The 10,084-nt window shown below is 41.1% G+C and overlaps 1 non-coding gene across 1 annotated transcript; it reads left to right on the top strand.

Annotated features, from left to right (window-relative positions):
• The first annotated feature begins 2,116 nt into the window (after positions 1–2,116).
• Trnar-ccu lies at positions 2,117–2,189 on the top strand. The gene has a single exon. It is a non-coding gene; the product is annotated as a tRNA-Arg (tRNA).
• The last annotated feature ends 7,895 nt before the right edge of the window (positions 2,190–10,084 follow it).

Here is a 10,084-nt window from a genome sequence, read left to right as displayed (position 1 = left end):
AACAGATGGGATCACATCAAACTAAAGTCTGTACTGCAGAAGAATCCACAGAATGAAGAGATGGACATTTACCTGGGTACACGCTCCAGACAAGAGGCAGATGAATCTTCATTAACCTATTAACCCGAGTTGTTCGCATGTCAGTCCGGTCATAACTTGAGGGCCCACGTAATCTGATTTTCAAGTGGGAGAACGACTTGAAGAGGTGTTTCTCACAAGAGGTTATACAAATAGCCAGCTAGCCTATGACTCACGTAAATGTGAAGCTCAGCACCTCTAGCCACCAGGGAAATACAAATCAAATCCACAATGAGATATTATCTCACCCAAGTTGGAATGGCTATTTTCAAAACTGACACACTGTTAGTAGGAAGCTTCTCTTAAAAAATAATACACTTGGTATGGTAGTACACCTTTACACTCTCAGTACTCTAGGGGACTCAGGCAGGAAGAACAAAATTTCAATCCCTGAGCTGGGCATGGTGGCACATGCCTGTAATCCCAGCACTTGGGAGGCTGAGGCAGGAGGATCACTGTGAACTAAGGCCAGATTGTGCTACATAGTGAGTTCAAGGCCAGCCTGAACTGAATAGTGAGATCCTGTCTCAAAAAAAAAAAAAAAAAAAAATCAATCCCAGCCCAGGCAATTTACCAGTTTAAAAGGACTTGGTCTCAAATTAAAACAAATAACAAAACAAAACAAAAAAGGCTAGAGATGGAGCTCAGTGAGAAGGCTGTGCATTTAATTCACAGTGCCAAAAATAAAATAAAATAAAATAAAATGCCCAAGAACACTAGAAACAGAGTTGACATATGACACAGAAATCCCAGTACAGGGTATATATCCAAAGAGATTGAAATCCAAATACAGAAAAGACAAGTGCACTCCCACGTTTACTGCAGCATTATTCTCGAGTGTCGGGACATGGAATCAGCCTAAGTGTCCATTGAAGGATGAATGGATAGAGAAAATGCAACCAGTGCCATGGTGCTGTGTAGAATTTTTGCCAAAAATGTTTAATGTGAATTTGAAATCAGAGCCACGCACGGCAGCACAGAGATCTGTCTGTAAAACCACACACACACACACACACACACACACACACACACACACACACATCCAGATTGTGAAATTTATGTGTGACAACCAGACAGGCGTGGTCTGCTCACAAACAGTACCAGTTTGTCAATTTACTTTTATATTTGAGCCGGGGTCCTACTACGGAGTTGAGGCTGACTTTGAACTCCGCCGCCGCCGCCGCCGCCGCCCCCTCCCCCTTTTCCTCCTCTCCCGCCTTCCGCTAAAATGCAGACGAGTTTCATCGAGGGTGCAGGTGGGGATCGCACTCCGAGGACCAGGCCCGACCCTCGGCCTCCCGCTTTCCTTCCAGACCACCAGGCTGATCCCACCCCAGCGTCAGGAGGAACTGAGCACACCGGGTGGTGGTGGTGTCCTCGGATCCCTGAAGCTTTCTTCTGGAGGGAGGTATTTTGAGCCGCTCCGGATTCTGCTGAATTTTCACCACTGGAGAAATGACAAGTAGCTGTGAGAAAAGAAGGGCGGGTTTACAGGATATTCTAGAGTCTGTGTCCACAACACTGAGGAAATTGCTCGTGGAAACCCCAGGGTCAGGGTTCTGCCTGGCACTCTGCGATCCTTTGCTTGCCCATCTGACGTAGCATCTGGGCCTCTTGGCGGCCAAGCTCTGCGTCCGGCTTCGGTGGGGTGGTCCCTGCTTTGGGGGTCGTCTGTCCCGCCTGTCTCTCCCCTCGCTGGGTCTCCGTCAAGCGTTAGGCCCAGGGGTACCGTGCAGGAGGGGGGGCTAAAGAGTTTAAGGTCCCACGCTCCACCGACAAAGCCGCACCCCCAACTGCTCTCTGGGTATCGGAAGGAGAATCTGGGGCGCCCGGCCGGCCCCGGATCGGTTCTGCCTGCAGCGAGGCCGCAGGGGTGGAGACCCAGCAAGGCGAGAGCGCTTGACAGGACGCAGAGGCTGGAATGTCTTGGGGAGCAAGCCAAGTTTTCCTCGAATAGGGTCCAAACCAATTTTCTGTCGATTTAAATCACCCATAATGAGGAATTCCTTTTAATATTTTAAGAACAGGTTAACCAGCTGCCCCAGTGGCCTAATGGATAAGGCACTGGCCTCCTAAGCCAGGGATTGTGGGTTCGAGTCCCACCTGGGGTAGAGTAAGGGTGGTGGTTATGTTTTGGGGGCTGGTGGTGTATCTGGTTTCCCCATAGGTCGGGAAAAAAATAAAATTAAGTGTGCAGAACCGACAGAAAGTGCATAGGTGGTTAAAGATAAGCAGCAGAGATTCAAAGCAGATGCTACTCTACTTCTTTCATAGGTAAAAACTGTAGCAGAAATGATAGTGTCATCTTGACTGGGTTACAGTGTAGTTTTTTGTTTTTGTTTCTGCACCATTTTGGAATTTATGACAGCAAAATGCTTTTATTTTTTCCTTTCTTTTTTGTTTTTCGTTTGAACTGGGGATCAAACTCAGAACGTTGACAGGCTAGCACTGCGCCACTGTTACAACCCCAGCCCCTCCCTCCCTCTCTTTCATGCATAGAAAAACATTTATTGGCGCATTTTAGGCATACATAATAAGAACACTCATCTCAGGGTAACCGCAGCATCTGCCTCTTTTTTCCTAGCCCCCTTTCATCTTAAGCCCCCTCCCCTCCCTATGTACAAAAAACTTTGTTTTCATTTTTTTCCTTTTCAGTTTTTTCCTTGTCCCTTCCTTTCTTCCTCCCTCCTCCTTTCCCTTTCCATTTGAACATTTTCTTCCTATTATCTATTATACATTTTAGTCCTTATTTCCACTTTAGTTTCTCACACCAGACAAACAATGCAGCATTTAAACACGTGTGTTCGATGTTTTTCACTTAAGAGTATGGACTCAAGGTCCACCCATTTAGCTAGAAATGCCATTCTTCTTCATGGCAGAGTAGAACTTACTCCATGGTATAAAAAAAAACAAAACAACCCACAAAGGGCTGGGGATTTAGCCCAGTGGTTCGGTGGCCTGCTTTGCAAGTAAGTGCAAGGACCCGAGTTCAATCCCTGGTACAAAAAACAAACAAAAAACCATATCTTTATCCACTTGTCAACTGACCGGCATTTGGGCTGTTTCCAAAGTTTAGCTACTGCAGACTGTGCTGCTATAAACATGGGTGTGCCTATGTCACTGTGGTGTGATGCTTTTAATTCTTTTGGGAAGATACCAAGAAGGGGAGTAGCTGGGTTAAATGGAACCTCCAGTTTTAGTTCTTTGAGGAGTCTCTACCCTGATTTCCACAGTGGTGGCACCAATCTGCACCCTCACAACAGAGGAGAAGGGTTCCTTTTTTCCTCACATCCCCTCCAATATTTTTATTGGTTGATTTCTTCATTTCTAGGGTGAGATGGAATCTCAGCATTGTTTTAACTTGCATTTCTCAAGTGATTGGTGATGTTGAACATTTTTTCATATATGAATTTGCTGTTTCTATTTTTTATCTGAGAAGTGTCTATCCATTTCAGATGTCCATTTTTAGATTCAGTCTTTAAATTGGGGGAGTCTGAGTTTGTTTTTTTGTTTTTTTGTTTTCTGAGACAGGGTCTCACTATGTACCTGAGACTGACCTGGAACTCACTATGTAGCCCAGGCTGGTCTCAAACTCACAGCGATCCTCCTGCCTCAGCCTCCTGAGTGCTGGGATTACAGGCATGCACCACCATGCCTGGCTGGGGGGGATCTGATTTTTTGGAGTTCTTTATATATCCTAATAGTGGTCCTTTGATGAACAGCTGGTAAAATTTTTTTCTTACCCCATGGGTTGTCTCTTCACTCTGTTGGTCATTTCTCTTGCTGTGCAAAAGCTTTTCTTAAAAAAAATAAATTTTATTTTATCCTATTTACAAAAGCTTTTTAATAAAAGGAAGCCCCAGTTGTTGATTCTTTGTAGTATTTCCCATGCAGTCTGCATTTTGTTCATAAAATCTGCCTACTCCTAAGTCCTCAAGCATTTTAGGTTAGTGTATGGTGAAAGATATAGGTCTAGTTTTAATCTTCGGCATGTAGAAAGCCAGTTTTCCAGCACCATTTATTAAAGAGGCTATGTTTCTTCCAGTAAAGGTGTTTGGCTCCTTTGTCAAAGATAAGGTGGCTGAGTATCTGTGGAGTTGTTTCTGCTTCTTCTAGTCTGTTCCCTTGGTCCTTAAATCTGTTCTTTTGCCAGTACCACACTGTTTTTGTTTTTTGTTTGTTTGTTTGTTTTTTGATATCAGGGATTGAATTTAGGACCTTGAGTTTGCCAGGCACGTGCTGTGGCGCTGAGTTAAATCCCCAGCCCAACCATGCTGTTTCTATCACAGTAGTTTTGTAGCATAATTTCAGGTCAGAGATTGTGATACCCCCGCCTTGCCTTTGTTGCCCAGAATTGCCTTTGCTATTCTACATCTCTTCTGGTTCCAAATGTATTTTAGGATTGTTTTTTTCTAAATCTGTGAGATATGCTGTTGGGATTTTGATTGGGATTACATTAAATCTGTACAACAATTTTGGAAGTACAGCCATTTTCAGTACATTGGTTCTTATCCAAGAACAAGGGATACATTTCAATTTTTCTGATATCTTCTTTGATCTCCTTTTTCAGAGTATTGTAGTTTTCTTTCTTTCTTATTTTATTTTATTTTATTTTTTTGGTGTTTTGAGACAGGGTCTCACTATGTCGTTGAGACTGACCTGGAACTATGTAGCTCAGGCTGGTCTCGAATTTACACAGATCCTCCTGCCTCAGTCTCCTGAGTGCTGGGATTACAGGTGTGCCCCACCACGCCCGGCCAGAGTACTGTATTTTTACTTCCTTCATTAAATTATTTCTAGGTATTTCATTTTTTTTGGATGCTATTGTGAATGGTATTGTTTCCCTGATTTCTCATTCAGTGAGTTTGGTATTTGCATACAGGAAGCCTATTGATTTTTGAGTGTTGATTTTATATCCAGCTAAGCTACTGAAGTTGATTATGATAGATATCTAGAAGTGTTTTGGTGGAGTTTTGGGGGTGTTCTATGTAGAGTATTGTGTCATCTGCAAATAATGATAATTTAACTTCTTCCTTTCCTACCCTTATTCCTATTATTTCCTTCTCTTGTCTAATTACCCTGGCTAATGTTTCCAGAACTATATTGGATAAGAATGGTGACAGTGGACATCCTTGTCTTGTTCCTGATTTTAGAGTGAAAGCTTTCAGTTTTTCTAAAAACTTTCAGTTTTTATCCATTTAGTATGATGTTGGCTGTTCATTTGTCATAGATGGTTTTTATCAGATTGAGATAAAGACCATATATACCAATTTTCTATAGGGTTTTTATTAGAATGGGGGTTGGGCCTTGTCAAATGCTTTTTCTACATCTATTGAGAGGATCATATAGTTTTTGTCCTTGGCTCTGTTAATATAGTGTATTACATTTATTGATTTGCGTATTGGAATGAATCCAACTTGGTCATGGTGCATAGCCTTATTGATGATTTGTTGTGTTCTGTTTTCCCGTGTCTAATTGAGGATTTTTGCATCTATGTTCATGAAGGAATTTGTTCTGTAGCTCTCTTTTATGGTTGGATCCTTCTCTGGTTTTGGTATCACCGTAATACTTGCTTCCTGGAATGATTTTGGGAGTATTGCTTCCCTTTCAATTTCATTAAAGAGTTTGAGAAGTATTGGCATTAGGTCTTCTCTAAAATTTTTTGTAGAATTCAGTGGTGAATCCATCAGGGCCTGGGATTTTCTTTATTGGTAGGTTTTTAATAAATTACATTTTCAATTTCATTGACTGATATTGGTTTATTTAGATTTTTTTTTTTTTTTTTGGTACTGGGGATTGAACTTGGGCCCTTGAGCTTGAGAGGCAGGCAGCAGAACCACTGAGTCAAATCCCTAGCCCCTACTTAGAATTTTTGTATCTTCTTGATTCAGTTTTAGTAATTCATATGTATGTAGGAATCTGTCCATTTCTTCGGTATTTTCCATCTTAGTAGAGTTCAGGTTCTCGAAGTAGGTACTGATGATCTGGATTTCTGCAGGTTGTGTTGTGATTTCATCCTTTTCATTCCTAATTACATAGATTTGAGTCTTTTTTTTCCTTTTTTTAGGATAAGTTTGGCTAACGGTTTGTCAATTTCATTTAATCTTTCAAAGAACCAACTCTTTGATTCATTGGTTATTTTTTGTTCTTTGTTTTTGTTTTTGTTTTTTTGGTACCGGGGATCAAACTCGGGTCCTTGTGCTTGTAAGGCAGGCAGTGGAACCACTGAGCTAAATCCGCGGCCCCCATTTTTTGTTATTTGTTTTTTATAGTCTTCATTGCATTAATTTCTGCTCCAGCTTTTACAATTTCCTCTCTTGTATGAGCCTTGGGCATGACTTGCTCTTATTTTTTAAAATTTTTTTTATTTTTATTTTTTTTAGACAGGATCTCACTATGTAGTTGAAACTGACCTGGAACTCACTATATAGCCTAGCTGGTCTCAAATTCACAGAGATCCTCCTGCCTCAGCCTCCCGGGTGCTGGGATTACAGGTGTGCGGCACCACGCCTGGCCAACTTGCTCTTCTTTTACTCAAAACTTGAGGTTCAACATTAGGTTTGTCTATTTGAGCCTGCTCTAATATGCTCTTTTTTCTGATATGAATATTCACTGCTATAAATTTCCCTCCTAGGACTGCTTTCATTGTATCCTATAAGTTCCTGTATGTTGTATTGTCATTATCATCATTATCATTTAATTGTAGAAACTGTCTGATTTTTTTGGTACTGGGGATTGAACTTGGGTCCTTGCACTTGCAAGGCAGGTGGTGGAACCACTGATCTAAATCCCCTGTCCAGAAACTGTCTGGTTTTTCTTTAATTTAATTTCTTCTATGACCCATTGGTTCTTCAGGAGGGTGTTATTTAATTTCCATGTGTTTATGAAGTTCTTGTGGTTGCTTTTGCCATTGATTTCCATTGCACTGTGGTCTGATAATATGTATGGGAGAATTTCAGTTATTTGCATTTACTTAAGCATGTTCTATGAGCTGGTATGTGGTGTATTATGGAGAACGTCCCATGTACAGCTGAGAAGAATGTGTAGTCTGTTTTTTTGTTTTGTTTTGTTTTGTTTTTTTGGTTTTGTTGACAAGTTCTTGCTTTGTCATTCAGGCTAGCCTTAGACTCATTATGTAGCCAGGCTGGCCTTGAACTCATAACAATCCTTCTGCCTCAACCTCCTGAATGCTGGGGTTATAGCTACCACACCCAGCTAGAATGTATACTCTGTGTTGTGCAGTGAAACATTCTGTAGACATCTACTAAGTCATTCATTCAAAAGTTTGGTTCAGTTCTAATATTTCATTGTTGTTTCTTTTTCTTGTTGATCTATTTGGTTTTTTTTCTTTGTTTTTGTTTTTTGGTACCAGGAATTGAACTCAGTGCTTTGTGTTTGCCCAGCAGGTGCTATGCCACTTAACTACATCCCTAGCCCAATCTGTCTATTTGACAGTGACAGTGGGGTATTGAGGTTTCCCATTACATCTGTATTAGTGTTTATATGACTTTCTATGTCCTTTAATATTTGTTTTATATAGTTGGGTATACTGCTCTTTGATGCACCTATATTTATGATTTTTATCTCTTCCTCATGGATTGTTCCCTTTACAAGGATGTAGTGACCTTTTTTTGCCTCTCTCTTTTTTTTTTATTTACTTTCTTTGCCTCTCTTAATCAGTCTTGGCTTGACTTCAAATAGAACAGCTAGACCTGTTTTTTTCTGGGTTTCTGCACATGGAATACTGTTTTCCATCCTTTGACCTTCCATCTGTATATATATTTTTTTGTCCCAGGGATTGAATGCAGGACCTTGCACTTCCAAGACAGGTGCAGTGCCACTGAGCTAAATTCCTGCCCTATGAATTCCTTTTCTTTTTTTCTTTTTTTGTACCAGAGATTGAACTTGGGACCTTATGCTTGCGAAACAAGCAGTGGAACCACTGAACTATGAATTTCTTTTTGAATTAAATGTGTTTCTTGTATGCAGCATATTGTTGGATTTTGCTTCTTGATCCATTCTGCTAGTTTATTTCTTTTGATTGGTGAACTGAGACGGTTAGCATTGATATGTGTTGTCTTATCTCTGCCATGCCATGTTCCTGTTGTTGGATTCCTTCTTTTCTTTTTTGTTTAGTTTCTTGTCTTTCCTGGTGGATTCATTCTGTTGGAGTTCACAGAGTTAGAATATCTTTCAAAACATTTTGGAGTGCTGGTTTGGTGGTCATGAATTTTGTCTTCATCAATCTGAAAGATAGTTTTGCAGGGTACATCAATCTGGGTTGGAGGTTGTTTTCCATTAGGGTTTGAAATCCTTCACTCCAAGCTCTCCTTGATTTGAGTGTTTATGTTAAGAAGTCTGCTGTGATTCTGATTGGCTTTCCTTTATAGGTGATTTGTTTCTTTTCTCTAACAGCTTTTTTTTTTTTTTTTTTTTTTTTTTTTAAACCAGGGATTGAACTCAGGACCTTGCACCTGTGAGGCAGGCACAGTGCCACTGACCTAAATCCCCAGCCCTTTATCAGCTTTGAATATTCTGCTCTTGTGTTGAATTTCTGGAATCTTGAATATTATATGTCTTCAGGGAGTTTTTTTTTTTTTAAATCATGGCTAATTGGAATCCTATATATCTCATTTATCTGTAGATCAATTTCCTTCCTTCCTTCCTTCCTCCTTCCTTCCCTCCCTCCCTTCTTCTTTCTTTCTTTCTTTCTTTCTTTCTTTCTTTCTTTCTTTCTTTCTCGTACCAGGGATTGAACTCGGGACCTTGTGTTTGCAAGGCAGGTGGTAGAAGCTCTGAGCCAAATCTCTGGCCCCGTTTGGGAAGTTTTCTGCCATTACTTCTGAGAACAAGGTCTTTATGCCATTTGCTCTATCTCCTGCTGTTTCATTGACTCTGATCCATCTTATGTTATTCTTCTTTGCATCATTCCTTGCTATTTTAAAGAAATCTCTTCTCATGTTTGCCAAACACAATCCTATCTTCTGTAGCTGATGTTCCATCCTCACACTGGCTCATTCTGCTGCATGTACCTTCAATGGAGTTTTTAATTTCCTGGATATGTGCTTGAATCTGTTTCATGGTTTCTTTCCATTTCTTTTGTGCTGGGTGTTCATGGTTTCCATCATGTTCCTGAGTTCCTCTATTTTTTTTTTTTTTTAGAACCTGTATCTGCTCTAGAGTCGCTAAGCATGTCTTTCATTCTGGTCACCATCTCTGTAGTTATTTGGGAAATCATTTCTGCTTTGATTTTTTCCCCCCGCAAAACCTAGAAGTTTATTTTAAGTTCTATCTTAAAACAAAAACTGAACTAAAAAAAAGAAAAATACAGGCAGACACACCTCTAAGTCAATTATATTTCTCAAGTACTGTGGTTTAGATCTACCTCCCCCAGCCCTCGCATGGTCAGAGGTGCAGCTTTCGGAATGTGGTTGGGTCATGGTGACGCTGTGCTCCTCAGTGGATTCATCCGCTAATGAGTTCAGCCGCTGAATGCTGTTGGGAGGCGGGGCCTGATTAGCTCACACCAGAGGGGTGACCTGGAAGAGTGTATCTCCTTCCCCGGCTCCTATCTTGTTTCTCTGTTTGCAATGCCGTGACTTGAGCAGCTTTCCTTCATGCTCTTTCTGCCTTGGAGATGGCCAGCCATGCAGGGGCTGAAACTTCCGAAACCACGAGCCAAAATAAACCTCGTCCCCCTTGGTTGTAGGTGCCGGGTGTAATGTCTCAGTGCTGAGGAAAGTGGCCAAGATGCTGGGTTAAGAATGTTTCTTAAAAAGGAAGGTGGAATAAAGTCCTTAGTGGGCAGTTTTTTCTTCCGTGGCTGAAGGTTTTTCCCTGCCTCCTTTCCAACATCCAATTCGGGCTGTTTCTATTACTAGCTCATGGGGTCATTTTCTTTTAGACAGATTTTCTCTGATGAGCAGAGTGACATCTGTACCAGTAAGTGTTCTCATCTGATTATCATTCCTTGGACAGTCATGGCCCGGCGTCCTCAGGCTGATGC

Source organism: Fukomys damarensis, unplaced genomic scaffold (assembly GCF_012274545.1).
Source record: "Fukomys damarensis isolate Sample0158 unplaced genomic scaffold, DMR_v1.0_HiC HiC_scaffold_34, whole genome shotgun sequence".
NCBI classification, from domain to species: domain Eukaryota; kingdom Metazoa; phylum Chordata; class Mammalia; order Rodentia; family Bathyergidae; genus Fukomys; species Fukomys damarensis.
This window is presented reverse-complemented; position numbering and strand designations above follow the sequence as displayed.